Here is a 6,000-nt window from a genome sequence, read left to right on the forward strand (position 1 = left end):
CAGAGCACGTGAACGACTTAGGCTATTTTGAGTAATTTGTAGCTAGATTAATACTAAATCTTCTTTATCTTAGCTTGTAATTAAATCATATGGGTTATTCCTCATCTATTTATCAGTTTTCTTTCATTATTATGAGTAACTAAACCCATTAGCTAGGGTTGTGGCTCAACCCTAGTGTGGGTATGTGATGAGACTTTTGATTTAAGGCTTAGATGTTTATGGATAGTTGATATTTGGATTGATTTGTGTTTTCCATGTTGAATTAGTGGTTGCAAACACTAATTTGTGCCTATTTGACTTGGGTTCTTCTTGAAAAAGAGAGCTTGAGTCTAGGAAAATCAGTCCAACAAGGAATTGGGGTGTAATCAAGAGATTGATAGCCCCAATTAAAGGGTTAAACCTAGAGATAGTAATACCTGACTTGAGCCTATATTGCTTGCACAATTTTGACACCCAATTGGTCTTGAGAAAGTTAATTAGGGCAATGTCACTCAAGCTACCGAGAGGTATAGAGTGAGTAATTTCGTGCATTGGTTATATCACAATCCCTAACATAACGTCTTTGCCTTAGGCTTTAGATCCCGTCAAGTATTCACCTAGGAGAAAGTCATTTCCCTAGTGCCTCTTTAACTAATTAGAAAACCCTACAAGCAATCACTCTTAGTTTAAGTTAGCTTATCATTAGCATAAATATTAGAAGTAATAACCAACCAAAAGATTATTTTAAGAGTAATTAAGAGCACTATGCATCTCTAATTTAGATAGGAATCCAATTCCCACTTCTAGCTCCATGTGTATTCGATCCCAACCATCTCGGGTAAAAGTTGCTTCAACCGCTCTCGCCACTTCGTAGTGGTGTAGGGTTGGCTCAGATCACTTTTTGGCATCATTGTCGGGGAGCTAACGGTTTTGGCTAACTATCTAAATAGTTTTGTGTATTGTTCTTCTTTCCTTCTACATTACTAATTTGTGTGTGTCGCATATTTAGGTACAAAATGGCAGCAAACAACGCACCTCTTAGAGATCTTCCGCTGGGGGAGTAGGTAGATGACAATATTGACGATGAGGTTCCTATTGTACCTCAAGGACAAAGGAGAGGCTGCCAGGACAATGATAATGTTCCAGACCCTCCCCCGCCACCTCCAAGAGTGGCTGCTCGAGTGCTTCCCAACTAAGGATATGCAAGTGCAATTGTCCCACCTCGAATCCGGGGGGGGGGGCAATTTTCAAATTACAAATGTGATGCTGACATTGTTGGAGCAGCGAGGGTATTTTACGGGTGCTACCCATCAGAATGCTTACAAACATCTCAAGGGTTTCGTGGATACCTGTTGGGGGAGCAAGAAAACTAATATGTCAGAGGATGTACTTAGGTTGAGATTATTCCCTTTCTCACTTAGAGGGAAGGCATTGGATTAGCTTGAACGACTTCCCAACCATTCCATCACTACTTGGGATGAGTTGGCGGATAAATTCATTGCAAAGTTTTGCTTGTTGGGGCACATGGCAACATTGGGGGATGAGATCTTAACTTTCAAGAAGGAGCCCACCGAACCTTTACATGAGATATGGAAAAGATACAGAACCATGGAAAAGGAATATCCCAGCAATGATATGACTAAGGCAATGATATAACAAACATTCTACAGGAGCATTAACACAACAAATCAATGCATAGTGAACCAACTTGTTGGGGGTAACTTCATGAAGTTGTCTTATGATGAGGTTTGTGACATTCTTTATGAGATGGCTGACACGTCCTCCGCTTGGCAAAGTAGAGCCAATATGCCACAGGGTGACCCCATGGTCACTCACTTGCACAAAGAGCTACATGATCATAGGCAGGCAATAATAGAGCTAACAACAACAATGATCCAGCTAGCAAAGGCACAGTTACAGCAGGTTCAAAATCTGCACCAAGTAAATGCTATGGAGGGTGTCAACATGCTAGTGAACAACAAAACAAAGAGGTCAACAGAATCAAGGGATTTCAGATCAATATGATAATGATTATGGTGAATTCCAAGATGATGATTATTATGGGCAGAATGAAGAAGTGCAATATATGAACAATTATCAAGGAGGGTCAAATGAGCAATTCTTCCAACCAACAACAATGGAAACCCCAAGGCAATTGGGGAAATCAACAACAATAAGGGAATAGTAATTGGGGGAACAATAACTAAAGTTCCAATTGGGGCAATCAGAACAATAATCAGAACAATAATCAGAACAATCAGGGTAATTGGAATGGCAACAACAACAACAACTGGGGTGGTAACAACAATCAGGGTGGTTGGAACAATGGCAATCAAAGAAATCCGGGGAAAGGCTTTCAAAGGCCCCCAATGTATTAACAACCAAACAATCCACCCCCATTTCCATCCCAAGGTCCTAGTTCTTCCAACAATGAAATGGGGAGAATTGATATAATGTTTGAACAAATGATGAAAAAGAATGCGGACTCTGATGCTCAGTTGGCTTCCCACAATACTTCAATCAGAAACTTGGAGGTTCAATTAGGCCAAATCTCATGATCCTTGAATACTCACCCTAAGGGGGCTCTACCAAGTGATACGGTAGTTAACTCGAAGGGAGGGAACAATCATGTTATGGCGGTAACTACAAGAAGTGGATGAGGCGATGATGTGAATGCCTCTAAACAAAAAGAAATTTTGAGTGATGAAGTTGAGTTGCAAGAAGATGAGATTCCTTTGGTGGTATACAATGTGATTGATGAGAATGTAAATGAGGAAATGAGGATTGATATCCAATATGCTGAGGTGGAAACTTAGAATGACGTGAACCCGTCTAGGGAACACGTAATAGACATGTCGGAAATAGTTGTGCCTAAAGCCAATGCTCCTTTGCCAAGGCCACCTCCACCTTATGTTCAAAGGCTCGCGAAGCAGAATAATGAGAATCAACTTAAGAAGTTTATTGACATGATGAAGAGCTTATCCATTAATGTGCCTTTGGTGGAGGCTCTAGAGCAAATGCCTTGTTATGCTATATTCATGAAGGACTTGGTGACAAAGAAAAGATCCATGGATTTTTAAACTATGATGACCCACCAAGTTAGTGCAATAGTACATTTAATGGCCCCAAAACTAGAAGATCCCGGTGCTTTCACCATTCCTTGCACCATTGGGAGTGTGAACTTTGCAAAAGCTCTATATGATTTGGTGGCAAATATCAACTTGATGCCTACTCAATATTCAAGACTTTGGGTATTGGGCAACCGATGCTGACTTCCATGAGATTGCAAATGGCGGATAGAACTATGAAGAGACCGTTGGGTATTATTGATGATGTCATTGTCTGGGTGGACAAATTTGTCTTGCCAGCTGATTTATGATCTTGGATTGTGAGGTATATTATGAGGTTCCAATCATATTGGGAAGACCTTTCCTTGCTACTGGGAAGGCCTTAGTTTATGTGGAAGCTGGGGAATTCACCTTCCGAGTGGGTGATGAGAAAATGGTCCTTCATGTGTGCAAGTCAATGAAGTAGCCCAACAGTTCTGAAGTGTGCTCTTTTGTGGACCTTGTCACGTAGTTGATGATACTAGTGCAATGATCAATGTGGAGGACCCTCTAGAGGCAGTATTGTTGAATCTTGATGTAAATGAGGATGAAGGACGAATGGAGTATGTGAATGCTTTGCATGGAATGGGCTCTTACTCTTATGAGCCTAGGAAACTCTCTTTAGATCTTGAGAATAGGAAGACTCCACCAACAAAACCTTCGGTGTTGGAGTTGAAGTCGTTGCCTCCACACCTAAGGTATGGATTCTTAGGCCCTAGTTCAACTTTGCCAGTTATTCTTTCCTCTTGTCTTACTAACATGCAGGTTGATGCCATATTGGCGGTGTTTCAAAAGCGAAAGAAGGCAATTGGATGGACCTTAGCTGATATTCGGGGGATAAGCCCCGCATACTATATGCATAAGATTATTCTGTAGGATGATGCAAATCCCTCCTTGGAACATCAAAGGAGGTTGAATGAGGTAATGCAAGAAGTTGTAAAAAAAGAGGTGATCAAGTGGTTGGATGCCGGGGGTGTGTACCCTATCTCTGATAGCTCTTGGACTTCGCTGGTGCAATGTGTGCCGAAGAAGGGTGGTATGACCGTGGTTACCAATGCACAAAATGAGTTGATTCCTACCAGGACTGTCACCAGGTGGAGGGTGTGAATTGACTACCGCACGTTGAATAAAGTGACCCGCAAGGATCACTTTCCATTGCCTTTTCTTGATCAGATGTTAGATCAAATTGATGGGCGTGCCTTCTACTGTTTCTTGGATGGGTATTCTGGGTACAACCAAATCTTAATTGCTCCGAAAGATTAGGAGAAGACCACCTTCACTTGCCCATATGGAACCTTTGCCTTTTCTAGGATACCTTTTGGGTTGTGTAATGCACCGACTATATTTTAGCGGTGTATGATGGCTATTTTCACCGATATGGTGGAAGATATTTTGGAGGTGTTCATGGATGACTTTAGTTTTGTAGGTGACTCATTTGATGAATGTTTGAAAAATCTTGATAGAGTGTTGGCCCATTGTGAAAAAACCAATCTTGTTTTTTATTGGGAGAAATGCCACTTCATGGTTGAGGAGGGCATAGTTCTTGGGCATAAAATTTCAAAGCATGATATAGAGTTGGACAAAGCAAAAATTGATGTGATTTCAAGGCTCCCTCCCCCGACCTCTATCAAGGGAGTTAGAAGTTTTCTTGGGTATGTCGGGTTCTACCGGAGATGTATGCAAGCCTTTGAATTTCTCAAGCACAAGTTGACCACCACTCCTATTATTACCGCACCCAATTGGAGCTTGCCTTTCGAGCTTATGTGTGATGCGAGTGATGTTGCGGTTGGGGCGATCTTGGGTCAAAAAGTGAACAAAATGTTTCATCCGGTGTACTATGCAAGCAAGACAATGAATGATGCTCAAGTGAACTACACGGTGACTGAGAAAGAGCTTTTGGCTATCGTGTTTGCGATGGAGAAATTTCGACCGTATCTCATGGGTGCCAAGGTCATAGTTCATACCGATCATGTCGCACTCCGATACTTGATGACGAAGAAGGATTCCAAAGCTAGATTGATGTGATGGGTCTTGTTACTTCAAGAGTTTGATTTGGATATTGTGTACCAAAAGGGTTGTGAAAACCAAGTGGCGGACCACTTGTCCCGCCTGGAGGAGAAGGGGAGGCCTCGTGATGGCCTAGAGATCAATGATTCATTTCCCAATGAGCAACTTCTTTATGTGTCGGTGAATGGTATGCCATGGTTTGCGGACGTTGCTAATTTCCTGGTGACTGGTATAATCCTGTGTGAGCTCTCTTCTATCCAAAGGGAGAAGCTCAAACGGGATAGTTTGGACTTCTATTGGGATGAGCCATACTTGTTCAAGATTTGCACGGATGGTGTGATCCGAAGGTGTGTCCCAAAGGAGGAGCAATTGATTATCTTAGAGGCTTGTCATTCCTGTACCTATGGTAGCCATCATGGCGGGGCAAGGACGACTTCAAAAGTTCTTAGTTGTGGGTTTTATTGGCCAACTTTGTACAAAGATGCAAGTTAACTTGTGAAGAGATGCGACGAATGTCAAAGAGCGGGTGGAATTTCGAAGAAAGATGAGATGTCTCTCAATACCATTCTTGAAGTTGATATTTCTGATGTATGGGGCATTAATTTTATGGTCCCGTTTGTTAGCTCATGTGGGAACACATACATTATTGTGGCAATTGACTATATTTCAAAGTGGGTTGAAGCTGTGGCTTTACCCAACAATGAGGCCCGAAGTGTTGTTGCATTTCTGAAGAAGAGCATTTTTACAAGGTTTGGCACTCCTCGTGCAATCATAAGTGATGGGGGGTCTTATTTTTGTAATAGAGCTTTTGACACTTTGCTTGCAAAGTATGGTGTCAATCACAAAGTTTCTACTCCTTATCATCCTCAGGTGAGTGGCCAAGTTAAAGTCCCAAACAGGGAAATCA

The sequence above is a fragment of the Nicotiana tabacum genome, chromosome 1, assembly GCF_000715075.1.
Source record: "Nicotiana tabacum cultivar K326 chromosome 1, ASM71507v2, whole genome shotgun sequence".
Taxonomy (NCBI): Eukaryota; Viridiplantae; Streptophyta; class Magnoliopsida; order Solanales; family Solanaceae; genus Nicotiana; species Nicotiana tabacum.